The following is a 27,808-nucleotide window of genomic DNA, read 5'->3' as shown; positions in this document are numbered from 1 at the left end:
GCTAACAAGCCAACTACACACTGACTTTTGGCAAAGTTTAGCTCTCTGCTACCGAGCAGCAAAACAATTGTTATTTTTATTTTATTTTGTTATTGTACGAACAGCTATTTCAGAGACCGCGTGGCCTAATGGACAAGGCGTCTGACTTCGAATCAGAAGATTGAGGGTTCGAGTCCCTTCGTGGTTGAAAGCTAGAGCTTTGGTCAAAGAAACAAGTTGTGAATGTTCCTTGTTACAGCTTCAGTTGTGTAAAACAGTAATGCTAAGGATATAGAAAGAGTTATTTTCTCTGCAGAAGCAAATATATATCAGGTGAAGTTGGGCATTAATTCCACTAATGTTCACATGTGACGATCGGTCGAACAATTCAGTTCTCTCTCACTCTCACAAACTTTTCTGTATTTTGAATTTTCTTGTAGGCACAAACACAATCTGCAAGGGGTCTCAACCTGTTGTAGGAGTCATGTACAGTTTTTGACTAATGTATTATGCATTGCAGATTTCATTACTTTGATGTGTCCTTTCATGAAGCCCATAATGACTTTTTTCAGACGCTAGGACAAAAGTGGTGTTTTGCAAGTTGTTGTGGGCCCAAACTGCCTGTTTCCAACCAACACGTCTTTCTCAAAACAAGACCATGATCTTTCCCTCACCTAAATCAAGTTGTTTTTTCAGTTGCCTACACTTAACTATAGAGATTAAGCATAGAGCAAAGATTAAATGAATAATGGTCGTGTGTGGATTTGGAAAGCAGTTAAAAATTATATTTTGTGTGGTTGAGATTGGAGATTCATTGAACTCAAGGACATAGATGTATGAAAAGTGCTTAAAGTACTTAGGGGTCAAATTTATTTGCTTTGATTTTTCGTCCATTGGACACAGTTGAAAGCTTCAATACTAGCGAAGACATTTGTGCTTAGAATATATTCATCATAATTAATATGTTTTTAGGTATGATGACTTGTTGGTTGTTGTAGTTGTCCGCACCACTGTGACAACATTTGTAGAAGCTTATAGCAATGTAGTAGCATTAGTAGTAGCAGCAAGCAGCAATAGTACTATAGGCAGAAATATTGTCCACACAAGTACGCAAATCCAGATACTTTGTCAAGTCAAGTCTGAGCATTGCTGCTAGAGTCTCTTTAGCATGAAACTACAAAAACACTTCTGTTCACTTCCACTCAAAACAGCCAGTTTGACAAAGCTCTAACTGAATCAGAACATTTATGAGACTTGAGCAGCGCTTCATTCAGACCGGAATGCAATCAAACTCCAACTGCTCTATCCACAGATAAAGAAAGTCAAGAGAATGCAGAACTGCATGATAGATTTGTCCATGTGAGAAAGAAAAATGTCCATAGTGTGGACGCTGCACATGGTTTGGATTCTCAGCCGTTCTGAAACTGCTGAAATGACTCTCAGAATTCGTAAAGCATAGAACTTCCAAGTCCAACTTTGATCATTTCCAAGAGTGGTGCAAAGAGTCAGAACTGAGTTAGGTAAGAAAGCTTTTAGTCACGCTACCCCTTTATCATGGAACAATCTGCAAAAAAGGAATTGAAATCGTCTGAGTTGATCACAATCGGTGAATTTAAATGGATTCTAAAGGATAAAGAAATAATTTCCCCTGGTCGGTGTGATGCTCCTTATAAGTCTCTACTGAGGCTCATTCACTGTTGTTGTGATGGATGAGTTTGTATTTAATTGTTGTGATAACTGTGTTTAAATGTTGGAATTTGTCTCTTTTTACGCTGCTTTCTTGGCCAGGTCTCTCTTGGAAAAGAGATATATATATATATATATATATACACTACCGGTCAAAAGTTTTAGAACACCCCAATTTTTCCAGTTTTTTATTGAAATTCAAGCAGTTCAAGTCAAATGAACAGCTTGAAAGGGTCCAAAGGTAAGTGGTGAACTGGCAGAGGTAAATAAAAAAAGGTAAGCTTAACCAAAACTGGAAAATAATGTACATTTCAGAATTATACAAGTAGGCCTTTTTCAGGGAACAAGAAATGGGTTAACAACTTAACTCTATGGAGTCTTGGGCTATTTTGTCCATTCTTGAATTCTTTTCATGTCTTTGTAAGTCATTTTGTGTCTTTTGGTGTCTTTTTTTGTCATTTTGTGTCTTTTTTTAGTCCTTTAGTCCAACATAAAATGTGATTTTGAATCTTTTTTTTACTTTCAAAACACTATCATGCTCAATAAAGAATTTTAAATGTTGCAAATGTGCATTAATTTCAGAGTCCACTGACACATTAAACTGCATAATTTTCAATTCAATTCTGGAAAAGTTGGTGTGTTCTAAAACTTTTGACCAGTAGTGTATATATATATATATATATATAGCATTGCATTAAGAGTTGTGGTAGGTCCCTGGGAATGGAATGGAAATTGTTTAAATTAAATTTTGGGTACAAGATAAAGTTGAACACACCCTACATGTTTTAAAAAAGCAAACTTTCTGCAGGAGACGGATGAGGAAAGGAGTCAGGGAAGCCCAGCTTCTGATCTCCCTCTTTAATCTCTTCCTGCCACCCAACGCCAGGAAGGGACTCCTCTGCTACCCTAACAGCCTCCACTTCCTCTCTTTCAGCCCTAAACCCAACCCAAGAGACAGCCTTCATCTTCCTCCACCTCGCCTCGTCCTGCTAATCCACACCCTTCAGAGAAGACAAAGAGAAAGCATGATCCAGCTCAGGTTGCCATTTTGGATACGCTGAGAGAGATTAGAGAAGAACATGCAGCTGCCAGCAGCAGCAAACTGTCTCTGCTGCTTTAACACCACATCCTGACTCATTCTAGAGGCAGAAAGAAAGAGAGAGTCTGATGAGAAATATCACATCTGGCTCTCATGCCAACATGTGTAGATGCATGGAGTTTTGCCATTGAAGATTTGCACCTAAACTTTACATAATAGGCCACAAAATGGAATTGACCACAAAATGATCAAAAAAGACAAAAATGAGCAAAAAAGACACAAAATGACCAGAAAAGACACAAATGACCCAAAAAAGAAACAAGATTACCAAAAAAAGACACAAAATTACTAAAAAAGACACAAAATGTCCAAAAAAAGGGAAACAAAATGATCAAAAAATACACAAAATGACCTAAAAAGACACAAAATGACCAGAAAAGACACAAAATGACTAAAAAAAGACACAAAATGATCAAAAAATACACAAAATTACCTAAAAAGACACAAAATGTCCAAAAAAAGGGAAACAAAATGATCGAAAAATACACAAAATTACCTAAAAAGACACAAAATGATCAAAAAAAGACACAAAATGACCAGAAGACACAAAATGACCAAAAGACACAAAATGACCAGAAAAGAAACAAAATTACCTAAAAAGACACAAAACGATCAAAAAAAGACACAAAATGACAAAAAAAAAAACCCACAATGACCAAAAAAAACCATTAAATGACTAAAAAGACTAAAACACATGAACACTTTAACACAGTGGAGACAGAGCTGACTTCCAGAAATCATCTTGCGACCCCAATTGGGGTCCCGACCCCAAGGTTGAGAATAGCTGCTCTAAGGGTTGAACATAAAAACAAATATTAAGAGTATTTTTGGGGCATTATCACCCAATCCTTATATCCGTATTATACTTTGTCACAGCAGCATCATTCATGCTCCACCCATCGTCTGTCATGGTGGGTGTCCTCTGGGTGGGAGGGGGAGCCTGGGTGGGAGGGGGAGCCTGGGTGGGAGGGGGAGCCTGACCTATCGGAGGATGACGGACACCGGGCCGGCTCTGGGTGGAGCAGGGCACAGCAGAAAGGCCAGACAGACTTATCTACTGTGGGCTGAGGAGGAAGATTAGAGTATTGATTGTGCAGGGTGAAATTCTCAATCAGCAGTCCGAGGGGTCAACAAGCAATATGAGGAAGTGTTAGGCAGAAAGACGGCTGGAGAAGAGAGAGAGGAAGAGGAAGAGGAAGCTGGAGAAGAGAGAGAGGAAGAGGAAGAGGAAGCTGGAGAAGAGAGAGAGGAAGAGGAAGAGGAAGCTGGAGAAGAGAGAGAGGAAGAGGAAGCTGGAGAAGAGAGAGAGGAAGAGGAAGTTGAAGCAAGTTAATTTATGGAACAAATTGGAGAAAGACTTGAAAACTTGCAATACCATTGACTTATTCAAAAAAATATTTAAAAACAGGATGATTAATTCATATAAGTTAGAGTAATGAGTAATAAGCTTCTTTCTTTTCTCTCTTTTGTGACTGCTTATTTCTTTTGCTGATAAATAACAGATTGTACATTTCTAATTTTTAAATTCAGGCGTAATAAGCTGCTTCAGCCTTTTCGGTCCAAATGTCTATCATCAATTTTCTCTCTCTGTTTACATGTTGTTTACTTTGATCAATGTTTTTTTTTTTTTCTGGTTTGTTGCTTCTGTTTTGATGACATGTATTGACCGAAATAAACAGATACGAAACGAAACGAAACGAAACGAAAGAAAGCATTTCCCTTCAGTGCCAGTAAGAGATGAACTTCAGACATTTGTTTCAGCAGCTTGTTGGCTCTTCTCAGTCGTTTTAGAATCCACTGCGTTATATTTACAGAGCAGTTTTGGGTTTTATTAGGCATTCAGAGGTCGATGGCTTTCCTCTGGAAGATGACAAAAATGGGATTTCTCAGCAGAACAGAAGTGGCAAAATATGCAATTTCTTGAAAAAGTGTTTTATGGTGGCCATGGTGTCTTGAATATTTTGTGTCTTGTGATATTTTGGAGGGATTAATCTTCCAGTTCACAGCTTTAGATCCTGTACACCTCTTCTATAGAACCTGGTCTCACAGGAATCCGTGAAATAGCCACAGATTCGCTTAACTCAAAATCCGTGGAATAGCCACGGAATCACTCAAATTTCCGTGAAACTGACACGGATTTCGCTACAATGCAAGTTAATGCCAGTCATATCCCGTGGCTATTCCATGGATATTTGTTCCTATTGGTTTGTTCCAAGTCACGTGACTTTCAAGGTCCCGGCGGTCAGAACAAAAAACATGGCGGACAGTTCTCTCATTTTTAGTGAAAAAAAAATCTATATTTTGACTTAGTTTCTGCATAAAAATGGATTTTGATCACATTTCTAGCGAGAAATATATGTTTTATTTTCTAAATATTCACTCAGTGAATGTACATAATCACTTTGTATGTTGGAATAGCCACGGGATATGACTGGCATTAACTTGCATTGTAGCCAAATCCGTGTCAGTTTCACGGAAATTTGAGTGATTCCGTGGCTATTCCACAGATTCCTGTGAGACCATGTTGCTTCTATATGACGTCTACTGTTAACCTGCTATCTCCCCCTAAAAATGCACTTCCATCCTTTATCCTTTATCCTTTATTATCTACCAGAAGGCTATTGTCAGCCTATAAAATGGACTGCTATAGTCATGTTTATTGTCAGGTGTCGACCTCTAGTGGCGGTAGTAATTATTACAGTGGCAAATGAGGAAGTGACACTGTATAAGTTGTGTTGGAGGACTCCTAAAACACGGGATGTCCCCCTAAAACACTGGGGTTTGCTTCCAGTGACTAACTAGACCCCAAATGAAAAGTCACTTAACTAGTCTTCATTTAAGTGTAATAAAATTAATTCAGTAATGTAAGGTTTTTAATCAAAACCATCATGTTTTTAAAAGATAATAAACCTAACCATGTATCTTCTCATTCCTAAATTTAACCACATAGTTTTGTTGCTAAACCTAATGTAGCTGATAACAACCTTCTGCACATATACAGGTTCATCTCATTAAATCAGAATATCATAGAAAAGTTTATAATTTGTTATTTCCACTTCCACTAATTGAATTACTGACATATATATAGATCCATTACACACAGAATGAAATGATTTCATGTCTGAATTATTTAATTATAATGATTGTGGCTTACATTTAATGAAGACCTAAAATTCAGTCTTTTGTTGATATTAAATATATAAAAGACCAATTTTAAAAAGTCTGTTTAATATGTAAATGTTGGCCTCTGAAAAGTATGTCATCTGAATCAGTAGTTCTCAACCTTTTTGAGTCGCGATCCCCAATTTAACATGCATGTTGTCCGCGACCCCTGCTCACTGTGCCACAAAATGCTCAAAATGATCAAAAAAGACACAAAATGACCAAAAAATGACAAAATTAAGCAAAAAAGTAACAAAATGACCAAAAAAGACACAAAATTACTAAAAAAAAGAACATAAAATGACCAAAAAAGGAAAAAAAATGACCAAAAAAGACACAAATTGACCACAAAATGATCAAAAAAGACACAAAATGACCAAAAAAAGACACAAAATGACAAAAAAAAAAAAAAAATGACCAAAAAAAGACACAAAATGACTAAAAAGACACAAAATTGCCAAAAAAAAAGACAAAATGACAAAAAAAAAAAAAAATGATTAAAAAAAACACAAAATGGCCAAAAAAAGACACAAAATTACCGAAAAGACTAAAATACATGAACACTTTAACACAGTGGAGACAGAGCTGACTTCCAAAATGATTTGCCGACCCCCAGAAATCATCTCGCGACCCCAAGGTCTATATAACTCAATTCTTGGTTGGGGCTGTTTGACTTGAACTACTGGAAATTAACTTTTCCATCATATTCTAATATATTGAGATGCACCTGCGGAACAAGCACCTTAAAACCCATATTTATGAAGAAGGGGCTGAGAACATTTGAAATAAGTGCCTATACAATCCTGAACAGAGGTCTTTCAGCTTTGTGCAATATTTCTTTGCTTGCATTGCTGCAAGTCTGACAGCCAGCCTGAACAGGTGAGAAATAACAGATACACAACAAACACCAAATTCAAGGTTCAGTTATGACCGATCGATATCCTCAACATACCATGCCAGCTGAAATAATGAACGTTGCTGTGCTGCATGGCTCTTGTTCAACAGCCTCTAAACCATGAGGGACTATTGAACCAGATCTTTGCTTGTTTGCAACAGTATCAATACGGCCATGTACAGTCTGACCTGCATCGACAGCCTCCTTCTGACCATCGATCCACTCAGGCTGCTCCAATCACACTCTATCTGCAGCCGCTGGCTGAAAAATACTAATGTGCACCCCACAGCAGACCCCCCACTCCCTTCACTTTAATAAAAAGTGTAATACTGGCCACACACACACACGTAGACAGACACTAATGAGCAGAGGAAAGACATGCCACGATATGGATCTTGTTGTCTCTGTTCCTGTTGTCTTCATTATTCATCACAGAGGATTTTTTATTCCAGAAGAGGAGGGAGAGGACATCATTTTGGGTTTAGGTAATGAGGGGAAAAGCTCTGCCTTTGCCTCTTCTATTTCTGGCTTACACTCTTAAAACACACACACACACACACACACACACACACACATGCGTGCACACAACTGTTTAAACCCTGCCTACCAATGCACAGAGGTGCTGTCTTGATTGATGGCAATTAGCATGCTGTAATGGTAACAGCTGTTTGGGGTGTCAGAAGGCTGCTACTGTACCTGACGCCCACCACACCATCTGCTGCCTGCGGGAGCAAGATGGTGTATGTGTGTATGTGTGTGTGTGCGCGTGCATGCATGTGTGTGTGTGTGGCAGAGAGTGTGTTTTAATGCAAGATATTTAAAAAAAAAAAAGAGAAAAAAAACGATGTCTAAATCCCACATGGAGTTGTGTCAGCTAAAGTAACGTTGAAACGTGTAGTGAGTCAGTATGTGTGTAAGGTATGTGCGTGTGTGTGTGTGTGTGTGTGTGTGTGTGTGTGTGTGTGTGTGTGCCAGGCTGGCAGCTTGTTAATGTTGAACCCAGGCCCTTGGAGCAGGCTGTTGGCTGTATTATTAATGATGCCATGTCCCCTCATGTCTCCTAATGGCACTGCAAGTCCATCTGTAAAAGACCTACACACACACACACACACACACACACCATGACCCTAAACAACCCACTTGGTGAGTGTGTGTAAGCGTGTCTATGTTTGGGCTTGTGTGTGTGTGAACATGGCTGTGAATGGGCCATCACTTTGTCCTTAGAGACTGTTGGTCATTGAAGGCCTGTCCATGTGTCCATCTGTCCACTGTGGGGTGAGTAAGTTCAAGTGTGTGTGTGTGTGTGTGTGTGTGTGTGTGTGTGTGTGTGTGTGTGTGTGTGTGTTTCCTCCACATGTCTCAGTCTGCCAGCCAAGGCCCAGTGTGAGACACCCTGTTACCCCAGAGAGAGTGGGCTGACTAAGCTGTGTGCAATACTGGCATCAGTGTGTGTGTGTGTGTGTGTGTGTGTGTGTGTGTGTGTGTGATTTATGATGAGAGTATTAGATAGTGAGAGAGGACCAGGGTGAGTTAGAGGGAGAGATAAAACATGACAGAGTGACAGAGAGAGACCTGAGTTCAGTGTGTCCTCATCTGACACAGTAACTCTCAGGTCACTACAGCACTTTTCACACTTAGACGTTTCAGGTCCAGGGCTATTTGGTTTTTATATTTTCACTCTGCCTGTATATACCACCTAAAAACATTTTTTTTACCATGCAATATTGGTATAATTCATTTTTAGCCGACATCACCTACATGACCTAATAATATCTATTTTTTAGCAATCATGCTCAATGAAGAATTTTAAATGTTGCAAATGTGAACACAGGCAGAAAAATATGACTCATATTTATGTTTTAGACTGTCCTCCACCGCCCTCTAGTGGCAAAAATTTATAATTTTTTACATAACTTGCGCTGTTTACGTAACTTGTCTTGTTTACATAACTTGCGTTGTTTGCGTATCTTTCGCTGTTTACGTAACTTGCGTTGTTAGCGTAACTTGTGTTGTTAGCGTAACTTGTGTTGTTAGCGTAACTTGCGTTGTTAGCGTAACTTGCGTTGGTATCGTAACTTGCGTTGTTAGCGTAACTTGCGTTGTTAGCTTAACTTGCGTTGGTATCGTAACTTGCGTTGTTAGCGTAACTTGCGTTGTTAGCGTAACTTGCGTTGTTAGCGTAACTTGCGTTGTTAGCGTAACTTGCGTTGTTAGCTTAACTTGCGTTGTTAGCTTAACTTGCGTTGGTATCGTAACTTGCGTTGGTATTGTAACTTGCGTTGTTAACGTAACTTGCGTTGTTTACGTAACTTGCGTTGTTTACGTAACTTGCGTTGTTAACGTAACTTGTGCTGTTTACGTAACTTGCGCTGTTTACGTATCTTGCGTTGTTTACATATCTTGCGTTGTTTACGTATCTTTCGCTGTTTACGTAACTTGCGTTGTTTACGTAACTTGCGTTGTTTACGTAACTTGCGTTGTTTACGTATCTTGTGCTGTTTTTGTAACTTATGTGGCTAATGGTTTGTGAATCACATGCCCCATGTGTAAAAACAAATCACTTTTTACGTAACTTGTGTTTTTTTTTCTCATGACACCTTTGTAACTACTCTGCCAGCATTCACATACATTAGTTTACTGTTTAAACTGTCTTTTAACCAGGACGGTTTTTGCACTAAACCTAGGTCAGTGGTTTTGTAGCCTAAATTCACCGAAACTGCAGCATTTTGGAGATTCTGTTGAAATATTCAGATACATACAATCCTGTCTCATATTGTAAGTACTGTGCAGCGTTTTGGTATCTTCAAATCAGACACATGTTACCAAAATCAGATTTGATATGACTAGAACTGACTGTATTTTCCTGATCCACATATTTTACTCCAAACACTGTGACACTCAGCCTGAAACTTCATCTTATTTATGTTCGCTTCCAATTGTATATTCAGCTAATATTGGTACTGTGTTCCCCTGTACTTCAACCCTACAACACATACTTGGTCAAGTCTGTATAGTCAGTATCTTTTGCATATTTTGCATGATCAAGTCCTCTGATGTATACTTATGGCATTCTTTGAGAACTTTTTTACAGCTATAGAATGAGAAAAAAAGTGATTTCCTTCATATTTCAGATATCATAACTCTTTTATTTTTATTTTCCTCATGATGTACAAAGCAAAACTTTCACTAAGTGACCCCTACTTGTTTAGGAGTTGAACCTCTATTTTTAATGATGAAATGAGGTTCTTATAACTTTGACTTTTATAAGTTTACAACAGAAAAAACACCCTGGAATCACTTTCATACTGACGCTCTGACCCACCACAGGTCTTCTTCATAATGTTCCCCTTTTTGTTTTCCCACTGTGCTTTTGTGGATTCCTATTCTACTTTACTTTTTTACCAGTGCTTCCACTTTAATTTTCAGTAAAAATTTCCTCAAGTCAGGGGAGGACATTGGAGCTTCTTTCCGAGAGGGGCCGGTGTTCTGCTGTTGGCTGTGTCAGTTTCTAAATAATGGTCTGTTTTCACTTTATTTGTGAAGAAAATCTGCTGTTGTGTTCCTCAGTTTCACATGTCCTTGAAAGAGGCTACTGTGTGAAAGCTAAAAAATAAAAAAAACACCCCCTGATTCTGTTACAGTGTCCCCACATCCCTAACAGCTCAGTGTTGACGTTTGAAAATTCTGCTGGATGGCCAAGTTTCAACACATCATCAGTGAGCCGAGAGGAAATAAAATGATAACACATACTGTGTGTGTGGACCCGAATAGTAAGAAAGTAGTAAAGAAACAAGGATGAAGAACAAAAAGAGATTTGACATTTCTGGAGTCAGAAAAAGTGCTGGTGCATGACTTCTTTATGTTGTCACGACTTAAAAATGAAGCTGTGTGGTTAACTTCCCTCTAGATCAGTAGTTCTCAACCTTTTTGAGTAGAGACCCCCAATCAGTTCATACGACGAATTTTGGACAAATAATGAAGCAGACAACAACTAAAACATCTCTCTGTCTGTGCATGTATATATTTTTCTATATTTGATTGTTTTTTTTTAATCTAAGTCCTTTGCTATCAGTTTAAAGGTCCATTCTGACCTCCTGAGTGTGTAACAGTCAGCTTCAAGCCAGAGACTCCTTGGAAAGTAACAACTTGATACTTTGGGATTTGTCAGAAAAGACACAAAATTACCCCAAAAAGGACTCAAATTGACCACAAAATGACAAAAAATGACCACAAAATGATCAAAAAATTACATAACATTAAGCAAAAAAGGACTCAAATATCTGATATTTCAAATTTTGCACTGAAATGAATGGGCAGATTTTTTTTGCAGCCAAACTTAGCGCCCCCTGCTGGAATTTTCAGTGAATTGCAGGCTTTATGCACTTCCTGGTGGCCTCCTGCTCAGACACGGAGATTGCCGCCTGGTCCTAAATGCGTCTTGGGTTCATTCACACCTGAACTTTAACTGTCGGCTTGTCGGATCACCAGGATGCTTGTTAGAACGGGTCTTTGTCTGGCGGTTGGCGTGAGCAGACTTGGAGGTTGAGTGTTCCCTTTGAAAGGCCAAACTGGAGCCTGTAAAGGAAACTAGAGCAGCAGCCATGCTTAGTGAGCACCGTCCTGATCAGCTACCTCCAACTCCCTGATGCTCCATCTGTCCAGGGAAGCTGGGCCTCACTCTGCATATGGCTGTGTGTGTGTGTGTGTGTGTGTGTGTGTGTGTGTGGTCCTCTGCTTGTGTTCATGTGTGGGAAAGAAGTGATTCCTAGCGAGGTGAAGTAGGGCTGGGCGACATGGAACAAAAGTGATATCTTCTCGTTGGCTTTTAACACCACGTAGAGTGTTGATTTTATGTTGATTTTATGATTTTGTGATTTTTTGTTTTTATTGTATTCATGCATATTTTATTTTGTGCGGGCAGTACATTTTACATTTTATTTTATTTATTTTTATCCCATTTTTTATTGTTTTTTATCTTATTGCATCTTACTGATCTATTGTTTACTACATCTCTTTGTATTGTGTTATGTATTTATTGTTTGTGCAGCACTTTGGAAACCTTGTGTTTGCTAAAATTGTGCTATATAAATAAAGGGGATTGGATTGGATCCGATATATTCAGGCTGAATATCGATAAACGATATTTATCCCAATATTTTTATCACAAAGTGAGAGCAAATGTTCAGTCATAGTCAAAACCAAATCTGACATGTTTCAAGTAGTTTTATTAAAACCGTTTATTTAAGTGAACATAAATACTGTATAGCAACAGGAGGACCTTTTAAAAATAATCAAATCTCCATAAAGTGAACATATCTTGAATAAAAAATATCTAAAATAAAAATAGCCTATAAAATAAAATAGATTTTTTTTCTGAAATAAATATATTTATATGAGAAAAGAATAACAAACACTACAAAAGAACTAAATATGACAAACCCTAGTAAGGGCAGCATTTATATATAAAGAAAGAAAAAAAATGGTACTATATCGATATATGGTCTAATTCCATATCACATTTAAAATTATTACAATATATTTTTTATATGGATATATCGCCCAGCCCTAAGGTGAGGCAAAAACAACAGTTGTGTGGTAGTCTTTGTCTTACTAGGTTATCATCAAAGGATAACTGATATGTTAATACTTTTTGCTGTCTACAAATCCTGCAGAAACACTGAAACCAATAATATTTGACTCTATTTGACATTGTGACCCAACCCACTGGTTGATCCTGAAGACCCAACCCTACTGCCAGAAACAACGTCATCATCTCTTCTAAACATTATGATGCCATGCACATATAGTGTAGAAAGAGATGCCTTGCTGGTAAGATCCATACTAGATTTTGGAAAGAAGAAAAACAAGACTGGTTTCCCCTCAGAAACGTCAATATAGCGCTTTTGAACAGGCAGTAAAACGGTCCTCCGCCGCCATCTTGCAAATGTAGTAGAAGTGACTGACGGCGATGCAAGTTTAAATGGCAGATGTAAAAAAGTAGTAAAAGTAAGATGTACACAAGTAAAATTAATTTTTACGCAACTTACGTTTTTACGCAATTTACATTTGAAAGTAACTTACATTTTTACGTAACTCACATTTTTACGCAATTCATGTTTTTATGCAACTCACGTTTTTCCGCAACTTACGTTTTTCCGCAACTCAAGTTTTAAAGTAACTTACATATTTACGTAACTCACATTGTTACGCAATTCACGTTTTTACGCAACTTACATTTTTACGCAACTTACGTTTCAAAGTAACTTACATTTTTACGTAACTCACATTTTTACGCAATTCACGTTTTTATGCAACTCACGTTTTTACGCAACTTACGCTTAAAAGTAACTTACATTTTTACGTAACTCACATTTTTACGCAATTCACGTTTTTATGCAACTCACGTTTTTACGCAACTTACGCTTAAAAGAAACTTACATTTTTACGCAACTCACATTTTTACGCAATTCACATTTTTACGCAACTTACATTTAAAAGTAACTTACATTTTTACGTAACTCACATTTTTACGCAATTCACGTTTTTATGCAACTCACATTTTTACGCAACTTACGTTTCAAAGTGACTTACATTTTTACGTAACTTCAGGGTTTTACGTAACTTCTCATGTCACCGTCGTAACTATTTAACTTCTGGCATTAACGTACATTTATTTACTTCTTAAACTATCTTTTATAACATCTTACCAGGAAGTTTTTTGCCCAAGACTTAGGTCAGTGGGTTTGTAGCCTAAATTCACCGAAAAAAAAGCCTGTTTTTACAACAGCAAACTGTGCGAAACGCTCATTTTGACAAACACTCATATGTGTCTCATTATGGGGGGTATTGACAAACTATTCTCTCATTTAGGTTGGAGATCTTGTTGATTCTGGGAGATAAAAAAAGATATATATATATATTTAAAAAAGACAGCTGGACACTGTCGTATTTGGAGGAAACAGTGCAGTTATTGGGGACACTTGTACTGTTTTCAGCTGCGGAGAAATCCACTCACAATAATTGCTAGTAGCAGTAATTAATTTCATCTGCATGTGAGATCTGTTGACATTAGAAAAATATAGAATATCATCAATACCATTCTCAGGACAGTAAACATCGTGCTAGCCCAGATGTTTTTGTTTATTTTTGGTAAAGACAGACAGCTCATTATAACAAGTCATAATCTCTGGAGAACTACGTTATTTATTTGTGTAAGAACATACACACAAAAAAAAAGAAGAAGAAGAAGAAGAAGAAGCACAAATGCACATGCAGCTCCAAAGCCTCTAGGTGCAATTACATTTTTAATGTGTTTACAAGTTATTGCACAAGCACCAAATGTTATGGATGCAGTTTGTGTTAATGAGGTTTGTGCTGGGGCTGTTTGGAGACGTCCCTACAAGGCCTCAGATACAATAACATGCACATGTGTCAGTGAGCCTGTGTGCTGATACATCAATGCGAGGCTTTAGTTCGGAAAATGTTACACATGCTACCGTTTTATAGTCCAATAAATATGAACAATACTTCAATTTACCGTCTTGCATTTCAATTCATATGAATGAATGGTTTCTATAAAGACAAACTAGTGGGAAGCTTTGTTGAAAAGATATAAGGTTTTAATTATGCAGCATAAATGGCAGTGGATTCATACTGATGATTCCTAGTAGAGAAATCTCTCTTCTTTGCAATTATAACCCGACAATTCTCAATTCATCATTCTTATTTTTTGGATGAAAAAAATCCAGAATGTGACATAAGGTTTCTGTAACAAACAACATGGTGAGATTTGTTAGTAGAGAGCAGAGTATTAGCAGACTTTAACACAGGGGTCTCAAACTCAAATTACCTGGGGGCCGCTGGAGGCAGTATCAAAATGACCAAAAAAATTACTAAAAAAAGACACAAAATGACGGAAAAAAGACACAAAATTTAAAAAAAAAAAAGACACAAAATTACTAAAAAAAGACACAAAATGACCAAAAAAAGACACAAAATTACGAAAAAAGACACACCACTGAAAAAAACACTAAATTACTTGAAAAAGACAAATTGTCAAAAAGACACACAATTACTAAAAGACACAAGATTATTTTAAAAAAAGAAATTATTTAAAAGACACAAATACATTTTAAAAAGACAAAATTATTTTAAAAAGACACAAAATTACCACAAAAAAGTTATATAAAAGGGACCTTCGACACACAACATGGTAAAGTGCCATTCATATAAAACCATAGACTGTATAAATAAGTATAAAACTCACATGTTAATTACTGTGGTGCTATGTTGTGCTCTTTAGTTGTAACCACTTATTGAATAAGAACTTGTTCTCTGTCTGAGGTGCTGGAGGGGGTCACAGTGGGAGGTGCAGCAGGGGTCTCAAATATCAAAAGCTGGAGGTTGAAAAATTCAGCTTTCTTGGGCTGAAAGAGCGTTAAAAGATTCTGAGGAAATTTGGGGAATGTCTTGCAGAATTCATTGCTGCAGAGCAGAGCAGAAACTCCACGTTTATTGAAGTTCACTTAAAACTTTGCGTATGAATCAATGAGCCTACTCCTCTCTTGATTTATTACTGAAGTTATTCTCACAGTGTGTTTATGGTCTCCATCACTAGTTTCAAGTCTTCAACACAACATGATGTTCATTATGCAAATGATGGTCCCACTTAGAGTATAATAGATAATAAATCCGGCTATACTTTAGGGTTTAGGCTTTACTTATGATTGACAGGTGGCTCCACCCTACACCCATGTTCAGCAGCTGTCTACTTCCTGCTTCTTCCACCTGAGAAATATTAGCAAACTGAGAACAGTCATTTTAAATACTGAACTTGAGATGCTTCTCTTCTTTATCTCGTCCCGTATCCACTACTGTAACTCACTTTTCTCCTCACTCAGTATGTCCACTTTAAACCATCTCCAGTCAATGCAAAATGCTGCAGCAAGGCTCCTCACGAGGACCAACAGACCATCTTAAATCATCTTAAAAAACGAGTTACAAGGTGCTGCACAACATAAATTAAACATATCAAATACAATTTACTGACAACAACAAAATAAAACCACAAAAAGAAATGGACTTTAAAAAAATGTAAATTTAAAATCACCAATCACAACAAGGTAATCATGCAACCATAATAAAAGGAAATTAAGAGAAGGGCAAACGATAAAAGTGAGTCTTTAGAAGAGATTTAAAAGACGCCACTGAGCTCGCCAGCTTGAGATCTCCAACAGGAAGTTCCTCAGCTGTGGAGCACGGACAGAGAAGGCCCGTCACCTTTTGTAAAGAGACGGGACCTCGGGACCAGAAGCAGAGCTGAGCCAGGATCTCAGGCAGCGTTCAGGCTCGTAGGGTAAAAGCATGTCGCGGATATAGGCAGGAGCCTTTAAAAACAAGTCATAAAATCTTAAAATCAATTCTAAAACTCTGGGCAGCAAGGGTTGGAGAGATGTGGTCACTTCTCTTAATGTTAGGCCGGCATTAAACTGACCCATGTTGGTGAAGCAGTCAGGAGCAGAATGGTTAGCACAAACTAAGACATTAGCATTAGCTGCTGCAGTAAGCTGGATGTTGTAAATAAAAACCAGTGATTGATTATTTCTATCCTCCGGTGCTGGGAGAGAAAACAGACTGTTGTGCTCGTTGTTCCAGCCGACAACAGAACATTTGGCGTGACTTATTTTATACACCTGGTTATGCTAATGGAACGCCAATCTACGCACCAACCAAGGTTATTATAGTTAACGAAAACTAATGAAATAACTAAAACTAGAATTGAAAAAACATTTTCGTTAACTGAAATAAAAATAAAAACTAGAGTTTATAAAAAAACGATTAAAAAAAACTAACTGAAACTGTATTGTGTGGTTACAAAACTAACTAAAATTAGAGTGAAAATGTCCTTAGTTTTCGTTTTTGTCAACTTTTTTCATTCATAATTCAGTGTTTCTATTTGAACATGCAACAAATGGTGAATATGTTTACTGAGACTGGGATGTTTACACTAGAACCAAAATTCAAAACACCCAGAACTGTAAGAGTTAATAACCTTATTGGGGCTGAGATGAATAAACCAAAGGAAATAAAGGCAAAATTAATTATGACCACTTTGAACTAAAACTAGAAAACTCACTCTAAAAACTAACTGAAACTAACTGAATCTGAAGACAAAAATTCACAACGAAATTAAAACTAAAACTAATGAAAAATCCAAAACTATTATAACCTTGGCACCAACCAGTGGCAAATTGAAACTGCCCGTATAGGGCCAGCAGACCAAAAAGAAGGGGTAAAAAACAATGCAGGGGCTTCAGCTTTCCACATGCACAGGTCTGGTTGGCTGAAGGATGACTGAAAAACATAAGTTCAGGCCAGAAAATACACATTTTTCACAATAGGGGACCTTTAAGCCACAAGGAAGTTAAGCCGGAAGACACGGCCTTAACCGGACCTGCACTTATATAGCGCTTTTCTAGTTGATTTGCGACCACTCAAAGCGTTTACACTACAGACTGCGCTCATTCACCGTTTACACACACATTCATACTGGTGGCAGAGGCTACCCCAAACGGTGCAACTTGCCACCATTGGGAATTCATTCACACACCGATGAACACAGCATCGGGAGCAATTTAGGGTTCAGTATCTTGCTCAAGGATACTTCGACATGTAGGCTGGGACGGTCAGGGATCGAACCACCAACCCTTCGGTTGGGAACCCACTCTACCAACTGAGCCACAGCCGCCCCAACCAATCCAATGGTTGCAGGGCGGGTCTTGTCCCAGCTGTAGTGGGAGCCATAATAACATCCCGGCACTATATTCTGTACTGTGATTTCTAAACCGAGCACAGCTAACGTTGACTCAGCTAGTGCTAGAATCCACAGCTTTGTGGACACTGCTGGGAGGGAATCTCCATTTCAAAAACCCAGAAAAGAGCGCTGTTGGAGGCAGCCTTTAAAAAATACATAAAGACTTGTGCAAAATGTAGACTTACACACACACACACACACACACACACACACAGACAGATACCTGCCGAGGGGGTGCTCAGCCCTTCATACGCCTCCCTCCCCTCTCATCCACTCCTCTCTTGGTTTTAATTCCTGCTCCTTGTTCATCTAGCACACCTTTCACCCAGCACTCATTGCCTCTCCACACCTCCCACTGCCTCCTGTTCCCTCTTTTCCTTTCATCTTTGCCCTGTCAGGTGAGCCTTTGAAGGTGTGTGTGGGGCGAGGAGGCTGAGCAACTGGCTCAACCTGACACAATCCGTCCCCGTATCATTAACAGTATAAGGCAACGCCACTGCTGCAGCTCCCCGCTTAATGAGACGTTCCTGTATACTTTGTCAACAGAGTACAAAGAGCTCTTTAAAGTGAATAGCAGATGTATAGTATACGGGGTCATGCATCGCTACGGGTTGTTTCTTTACTTCTACGGCTGTTTGAAGACCCTCAGATGTAGTTTGGAGCGGGTCAAATGGAGTGTAAGTTTGACGCACTTTGCCTGGGTAATCAGTTTGATGGAATAGGTACTCAACTCCTTAGGTCTTGGAAAGAACAAGGTAAAAGCACCTTTATGACAACCTCCCGGATTTATTCCCACCATCCGCCTTTTCAGAAGTGACGACAGGCGAGACAGAGGGAGAGGAAGAGGAGGAGGAGGAGGAGGTGGGGGTCTGGAGGAGAGAGGGGAGTAAATACAACAAGGCAAAAAACAATCTAAAAGAGTGATAGTGTTCCTGTCCTTTTAAAAAACAAGCATCCATTTCGAAAATGAAGTGCATCACGGAATAAATCAGTCTCAGGTTAATAAAGTTGTCATCTGTTTGATTTTCCTGAGGAAGAAGGAGGGCGAGAAAAGGAGAAAACAACTGCAGAAATATGACCCCGTCAGCATTATCTCTTTATTTTATTGTTTCCACAGAGGTCACAGTGAACACAACTCCTTCACTCATTTTTCCTTCAACATTTCCCATAGAATTTGAGTTTTTTTTCGAAGGATATTTGTCTGACTGTAAATCAAAAACCATAAAGCCTTGGCACAGGAGGAAGTCACTAGCAGGCTGCTAGATAGAGAGCTCCCACGGTGAAGTGGAGGTTTCACGTTTTACACAGAAACCCACATTTTACACCCCAAAAAGCACCAAACACCAATTACAGATGCAAGTCACTGTGAAGAGTTGTCACATCTTTGTTCCTCCAGTCCACTGCAATTTAATTGTTATTCTTTCTCCTCTCTTTTCCTCTTTATTTCGTTTTTTTCTGTCTCGATCACCAATTAAAGTCAATCAGCCGCCCAGATTGAAGCTGAGCCTGCTAAAGGGAGCAAACGTGATACGCAGCGCAGACAAAGCCATGGTCGCCATGACGGCATCACTATTCATGGAGCCCACTTCATCAAGGCGGGACACAAGAGGAGGACTCGGCAACTTGAGTGCTAAAAACTTAGACTTTCCCAAAGCAGCATTGGAGTAGAAAAACACGAGCCACATTAGATGAACCACTTGTTGTTTTATCGCTCTGGTGAAAATAAGTTGTTACAGGTGGGGTCAGGTTTTGTTGCTTGTCACTGGCTGATTTACTAAAGCAAAATAGTAAATCAATATATCAAACGTCCTCTACAGCGGGCTGGGTGACACGCTTTAAATCAATATCAAGGCATCAATTAGAAAACTGCAAATGCATACAAAATGACACAGGATCATCAAAGTAAACTTTCATTCATTCATTATTCTTAGACTGTCACAGGGCAGACAATCATGCTCTCATTCACTCCTACGGGCAATTTAGAGTCACCAATTAAACCTAAGCTACATGTTTTTGGACCCCAATTGGGGTCGCGAGATGATTTCTGGGGGTCGCCAAATCATTTTGGATGTCAGCTCTGTCTCCACTGTGTTAATGTGTTCATGTGTTTTAGTGTCTTTCTTGGTAATTTTGTGTGTTTTTTGGTCATTTTGTGTCTTTTTTTGGTCATTTTGTGTCTTTTCTGGTCAGTCTGTGTCTTTTTTTGGTCATTTTGTGTCTTTTTTTGGTAATTTGGTGTCTTTTTGGTCATTTTTTTTTTTTTTTATAATTTTGTGGTCAATTTGTGTCTTTTTTGGCCATTTTGTTTCCTTTTTTGGTCATTTTATTTCTTTTTTTAGTCATATTGGGTCTTTTTTGGTCAATCTGAGTCTTTTTTTGGTAATTTTGTGTCTTTTGGGGGTTTTTTTTATAATTTTGTGGTCAATTTGTGTCTTTTTTGGTCATTTTGTTTCCTTTTTTGGTCATTTTATTTCTTTTTTTAGTCATTGTGTGTCTTTTTTTGGTCACTTTGTTTCCTTTTAGAGCCATTTTGTTTCTTTTTTTGGTCATATTGTGTCTTTTTTGGTCAATTTGTGTCTTTTTGTGGTCATTTGAGTCCTTTTTTGTTTAATTTTGTGTAACTTTTTGGTCATTTTGGTCAAACATTGTATCAACTGAGTTTGTATGATCTGAACTGTGCGTGTGAGATTGTGTTCAGTGAGCGGGGGTCGCGGACAACATGCATGTTAAATTGGATCACACACACACAGACGCCTAAAGAGGCAGTGTGACCCTGAGTATGTTGCTGTTACCCTGAACGTGGCCGTCCCAGAGGGACTGTAGGTTATCAGTGATCAGAACATGACACATTTACACCTAGAAATATTACCTGCATGTGGGTTTGTGTGTAGAAAGTTAAAATACATTGAGAGAGAGAGATTTTCAGGAAAGAGAGACACAAACACAGTCCAAAGGGGCCAAATCTGGCCCATAATCAGGTGCTAGCTTGCCCTTGGACTATTTTTAATTCACCATAAAAATAGGTAGACTCACATTGGGAATTGATTGTGCTTTGAATGTAAATGCCAGACTGCACTAAAAAGCATCAAAATAGAGCTCCTGAGAGGCCTCAAATCCTAGAAATGTCGCTGCAGACACCAGACATGCTGTGACTGGATTATTTATTTTCAGGTTTATTTATTTTATGTTATAAATACTTTAATTGGACTGCACGATTAATCAAAATTTGAAGTAGTGTGGCAGTGCATGTCCCGGCATGAAAAAAGAAATTAAGAAAAAATCTTTCTTTGGTACAGATGCTCACACGGTGATAATTCAAAATAATTCGGGTTTGCAGCCTTATTTATTGTTGGTTCATTAACTGGCCTCCTGTCTTATTGCTAAAGATGACACATGCTGCCTTGTTTCACCTGTTTTCCCCCTCAAAAAATTGAGGGGGTCAAATAACTCTTAAGTCATCAAAATACATACAAATAGGAAAAGGTTTTGCATTTCATTCAGTGGAGTTAAAATATGAAACGGGATGTGTGAAGAAATAAAACAATCTTCAAACATGAAACACTTCAAAATCAAATATAAAAAGCATGTCTTCACACGATATAGGGATGAAAACGAGTGTGTAAAATGACAGTAGGTGGTTATTGTTGACGTTTTATTTTTTAAATGTGTTACTATTTTTTTCTTAATTAATTTTTAAAAATTAATTAATCTTAATTTTTTTGTATGTTATTGTTATTTGTTTGTTCATTGTTGTAAGTTAATAACAAGTTATGTGTTAATAATGGTAATAATGAGTTTATAAACTACATTACTATGTGTTATACATACATATATATAAATATTATTGTTATTTAACTGAATATAGTAAATTAACATAGGGAGAAGGGATTTAATAAGCTTTGACTCCTTTTGAACACAAATAAGTGTTGAGTCTTGTTGTTGTTTCATTTGTGTTGTTGTCTTGTATTTATTGTTGTTCATTTGTTTTTAAATGTTCATCTTTTATTTTGTGTTCAAATAAATTCTCAATCAAAAGTGCAAACACACAGGGAATGCTATCATCTCTATTGATTCACAGAGTGCATGAAATGGTTAAGCCTCAACAGAGAGCTATGAGTCACAACATGAAAGTTGATATCAGCTGTTGTGTATCAGCCATTAGAGTGTCATAGTGTCATAGAGTCATTTCAAGGTCTATCCTTAACTCTGACAGTGTACAAATGGAACCAAATTAGCTTTATTGGCATGAATGGTATCAACCTTTGTTGCCAAAAGCAGAACATACATACAGACATGCAATTCAATTACAATACAATTAATACAATACATTAAATATTAATACAAATATATTAAATATTTTACATTAAATATATTTCATATTAAATCTCTCTCTTTCGCGCTCTGGCTCTCTCTCTCTCCTTCGCGCTCTCGCTCCTTCGCGCTCTCACTCCTTCGCGCTCTGGTTCTCTCTCTCTCTCCTTCGCGCTCTCGCTCTCTCTCTCTCTCTCTTTTGGCAAACATGGCGGCAGGCGGAGCAGACACGCCCATAGACGCAGCATCACGCGCGAAATTCGGCCGCCATCTTGGAGTGGTGATCCGCTCCACTCAGTGTAATTAGTTTGACAGGAGCATATAACTATCAGCGCATTTAATTCATCTTACCTCACTGAATACTACTGATTTTCACGCGTTTTTTTGTCATACGTGTAGCTATGATAAAGGACACATGTTTTGGCATGTTTTATTATTCATAGTTGGCTTAACAGTAATTGAATATTCTTATATTATAAGTGACCAGATGTCCGAGATCCAAAAAAAAGACACAAAATAACTAAAAAAAATCACACAAAAGATGACACATGCTGCCTTGTTTCACCTGTTTTCCCCCTCAAGTGCAAACACACAGGGAATGCTATCATCTCTATTGATCCACAGAGTGCATGAAATGGTTAAGCCTCAGCAGAAAGGTATGAGTCACAACATGAAAGTTGATATCAGCTTTTGTGTATCAGCCCTCTTTTCTTGCAGAACTGACCTCAGTATCCTGTGCTTGTTTTCCTGCTGTGGCTGTGAAATGACATGTGTTTGATAGATGTCATTTAGACAGACGTGTTTGTGTGGAAAAATGAGCCATCCTCTTTCTCTGGACCTTTGGGTGGTTGGGTGTCTCCCACTGGGTGCAGGATAGCCCCTCTGTTGGGTTTTCAACCCTGTAGCCCCAAGACAAGATGACCGTCAGCACCATGCTGCCACATCCACTCATCCATGTTTATGAACAAACATACCAGCATTTTAATGGTGCTAAGCCCCAAAATGAAAGGTTGGAGGGGGCAAATAAATGTTGAGGAGAACAGAAAAAAGAAGTTTAGACTGTTTCTGGTGACTTGGTTTGGTTTTTCTAAATCTAACTTGTGATCAGGACTGTTAATATCTTTACCAATTCTAGTTTTGTATCATTTTAGGCTATTAATTCACAGCCCAGCAACAACTTTGCTCTGAAAAGAAAAAGCAACAGGAATAAAACAAATTACTTAATTACCTGCAGTCTGCAGAAAAACCCTAACCCTAATTTACCATCCATTTACCAATACATCTATCCAACTTATGCTACGTACTAGTTACCACAATCAATTGTAGATCATTTAGTTTATTTATTTGGCTCCCCCACACAAATAGTTCTGTTTGGACTGAATTGTTGACTAGCAACTTATATGTGATTTGGAGTTTCCAGATCAACACAAAGCTTTATTGTTGCTAAAATAAAGCTAACTGCTGCTAAATGTTGCTGCCTTCAGCTCAGCTCTGCTGCCTGGACTACTCAGGTCACTGAGGGCTGTTTACACTGCTAGCACAGGAGCTTTGGACCGCTGGGAGAAGGAGGTTTTAGGGTGAACTGGGGTAAGGCAACCTATTTTGGCATCATGACGCAGCAACCAGACATGAGAGGACGTTGACACAGGGACAAATTAAGAGAAAATGAAAGAGTGACTGAGCAAGAGGCTGCTGGACAAGAGTATGTTTCTGACTGAAGTTGAGAGAGCTTTGTGAACTAAAAGGCTGAAGGCAGATGCTGAGCTGGACTTCTTGCTGCTGGACTAGTATGTAGGCTAATATTACTTAGCTTGCTATATCTTGTGTTGTTGCACTTGCTTGACGTTTTGCAGTGTTGGCAAATTTGTCGACTAGATTTTGATCACAAGTTACATGTAGTAACTTTTGAGTAATATGGTATGTTTTAATCCAAGGTAACGTTAATTAACAATTAATGTGGAAAAAACCCTCTTTTGAACAGTTGTAAAGCGGAATGATTATATTATATTATATTATATTATATTGTATTATATTATATATAATGATATATATTATTTTATTCTGTTCACAATGGCTTTCTTAAAAACCAGTATGGATTTTGGGGATTTTTTTGGATGTGTTTACTGCATGATCAGACTTTACCTTTATTGAATTGAACCATTTTCCTCCATTGACCTTTGGTAAACATTGATGTTATCAGACCATTGGTGAATAAATGTTACCAAAAGAAAAGAAGGGCTTAGTTTTAGGGTGGAGGAGATTTGGAAGAGTCACAACTTATGTGCAAAAGTAAAAAACAAATCACAGTTTGCATTATTCACTGTAGCTCTTTGGTGTTTGAGTGTTTGGATACAAAAATCCCAATAAATCTCAACTGTGTTCATATCTCTGACAAAAGAAACAAGAGTTCAGATTTATACATTAAGGAAAGAAGGAAACACAATGTCTAGTATTAGAAGTATACTAACTCAAACAACTACACTGCAAAAAAAGCCAACTTGTATTTTTTGGCCTAAAACAGTGATTTAAGTTGGTAAAACTTGGAAATATAAATTATTGACATTTAGGGCAATAATGTAAGTTAGCACAACAAAGGAAGCCAGTTGTCTGCTCAAAAACAAGTTGGTGAGTTGTTGTTACTTATATCTTTAAGTTGGGGTTCACAACAAGGGACAATAGTTCTGATAACTCTTATTTCTTTGTTGGGAAATTCGGTCATTAGCGAAAGGTAGCAGCTAACTGATGCTAGCGGCTAACTGATGCTAGCGGCGCTGCTTGTTACAGCTACAAGAGTAGCCATTAGCGTATCAATGCTAACTCAAAATTGTGGTCGCAACATTAGCTGACATTTCATAGCGGCGTTACAATCGTGCCAATTCAGCACATTGCAGAAGTTAGCAGAAGTAAGGATTAAAAGTTATTACAATGTAAAATTATTAAAGTTATAAAGTCATAAGTTTGACAAAAATCTGAATTGAGCAAACTCAAAAACAAAACCTAAAATATTTAGTTTAATCGTCCAGCTTAAAACTTTATCGAAGTTTGTTGCCTTGAAATTTTGAGTTCACCCAACTTTTCTTTTTTTGCAGTGTAGACCAACTTTGTTTTAACTTCTTACTATCGAAGTGCAGAAGCTGTCTGAAATGGCATGATACTCTCATGGTCTTAATGCAACACTAGCCTTGTGTGAGAAACATGGTGACATCTTTGCTTGTAAATCCAAACATTCTGGTCCTTGATCTCACAGTGAGACGTATCCACAGATGGCTGATTCAGAGCTTTGGAGACCAAACACAGCATGCATCAAAACCCTGACAGTATCACACATTTAGGATCAGATTCTGACAGTGTTACTTCTGCTGCAGTACAATGCACACATCTGCAAAGCAATCAATTGGAATAAGGCATGGCATGACATGACGCAGGATACACTGGCCGACAAGATACACCCATAGGCAGATGCTCTGCAAACAATATTGGCATGTATATATGTAGATTACTGTGACTGCATATTGTTGACTGTAGAGGCCTTTACTGAATGGTAAAATATACAATGAAATCTCCAGGAAACCATTTTGATTTAGCATAAAAAGACGACATTTTTCAGCACAGACAGCATGAACATTCTTTAACCGCATTAAAAAAAAGATGCTACACACCTTTAAAAGTTTACCTTCTATGGTTTGAAAATGAAGTTATTCCAATAGAAGAGCTGCAGGAGTGAAATGTGTCACCACTGGTAGTTTGAGGGCCGCATAAAATAATTAAAATCTGGTAACACTTTCTATGAAGACTACATCTATAGTGCATTATGAGTGCATTCATAGTGAATTATAATGCTCATTATAATCAATCATAATGCATTATGACTGCACTCATAAACACATATAAAGCTTCATGATGCACTATATCAACAGTTATAAATATAGCTTATAATGACTTATAAATCCAAGTGTCTTATGAGTGCTCTTGACTGGTTATAAACTACAGGCTGACTGATGAGGCTTATAATACATTACAACTACTCTTACCCCTCTATACACACACCTCAACAATCAATTGTTATAAGGACTCATAGGATGCCATAAGTATAAATAATGGCTTATGATGCAGCATAGCTTCTTTTAAATGCATGAAAATGTGTTACACTTTACTTAACGCCAACAATGAAACATCATGATGAGCTATGCTGCATTATAGATGCATCTATATGAACCTCACTTTACTTAGAGCATACATTGATCATTTATTTATACTTATGGCATCCTATGAGTCCTTATAACAACTGATTGTTGAGGTGTGTGTATAGAGGGGTATGAGTAGTTGTAATGTATTATAAGCCTCATCAGTCAGCCTGTAGTTTATAACCAGTCAAGAGCACTCATAAGACACTTGGATTTATAAGTCATTATAAGCTATATTTATAACTGTTGATATAGTGCATCATGAAGCTTTATATGTGTTTATGAGTGCAGTCATAATGCATTATGATTGATTATAATGAGCATTATAATTCACTATGAATGCGCTCATAATGCACTATAGATGTAGTCGGTAACACTTTACAATAACCATCATTTATAAATGGTAAACAGATAGTTTATTAATGTTTAATCATCATTTATAAACCGTATATAGGCCATTTATAATGGTGAATAGAAAATGTAATAATGTTGAACTATAATTTATAAATGCCAAATAGATTACTTTACCATAAACAAACATAATTATTAGTTTATTAATAGCTTTACACTCATTATGACATGTTTAACACCATACTAAGTATGTAAATGATTTCAAAATGTTTCTTATACCTTTAAGAAATTGCTTGAAAACATTTAAAGATTAAATATGTATAGAATTTTGTAAATGGTTAATAATAATTGGTTTATAAACCATCTATAAACATCACTTGGATGGTTATTGTAAAGTGTTACCATGTAGTCTTCATAGAAAGTGTTACCTAAAATCTACATTCAGCTAGGCAGGACGAATCTCATTTCCCATTCCAGACCTAATAAAGTAAATTTGTTACTGAAAAGTACGGTAGGAGTTCATACTGGAGGTCATATAAAGTAGAGGTAAAATATTGCCAGATATGCTATTAAATCCATAATACAGTAAACACTGCTGTGCTTATCCTTCAGCTGGTGTGTGTGCCTGTGGCCTGGATCTGAGGCCGCTCTGCTGCCTCGTCTCTCCACACAAAAGAGCACCTTGCCAGGCACATAATCCTCTAAGACCCCCTATAGGGCCTGGAGCTCTGGATCTAGCCCCGGAGGCCCCAGCTAACCAGCAACCAGTCCTAGCATCTGTGCAGTTGTCACTAAATACAATGAGATTTCAATTGTACAGTTGACCAGGTGTCCAGAGAAGGGGTTATTTCTGAATAGCATGTTTATATATTATGCACACATTTCCAGTGATGTCCAGGGAGTTTTTGGAGGAAAAATGATGATAAAGAGCAGAAGGTTACAGAGGAAATAAGTGGTGGGGGTGTTCACTTCCTTCCACACAATCTGCCCTACAGCTACAGAATCTGTGCTGCTGGTTTTTGTTTTTTTGTTTTTTTTACAAAGTCTGTTCGAGCCCCCTGGTGCCTCTAGCCCAGTTTCCCTCTGTGACGGCACTACTTTCTGTAAGAACTGAAACCAGCTGAACAGCTATTAATTCTCACACACAAGTTAATTATTTACCTGTCAGAGGTTTCATCATGGTTTCCAATAGTAACAATACATAGCCAATAACAGCAATGGGCTAATCCATAAACCTTATATACACTATACAGTATAATACTGATCATACTGCCCTCTTTGTTATTATCCTCATGATTAATGAATAATACAAATATATATGTTAGAGA

The 27,808-nt window shown here is 37.7% G+C and overlaps 1 protein-coding gene and 1 non-coding gene across 3 annotated transcripts in view; one reads left to right on the top strand and one right to left on the bottom strand.

Annotated features, from left to right (window-relative positions):
* Window positions 1–27,808, bottom strand: part of LOC131959110 (RNA binding protein fox-1 homolog 3-like) — an 846,381-nt gene that overhangs the window by 681,015 nt on the left and 137,558 nt on the right. The window lies entirely within an intron of this gene.
* Window positions 115–187, top strand: trnar-ucg (transfer RNA arginine (anticodon UCG)). The gene has a single exon. It is a non-coding gene; the product is annotated as a tRNA-Arg (tRNA).

Source organism: Centropristis striata, chromosome 21 (assembly GCF_030273125.1).
Source record: "Centropristis striata isolate RG_2023a ecotype Rhode Island chromosome 21, C.striata_1.0, whole genome shotgun sequence".
In the NCBI taxonomy this organism is placed as follows: Eukaryota; Metazoa; Chordata; class Actinopteri; order Perciformes; family Serranidae; genus Centropristis; species Centropristis striata.
The sequence above is the reverse complement of the archived record's forward strand: the minus strand, read 5'-3'. Positions and strand labels throughout refer to the sequence as shown.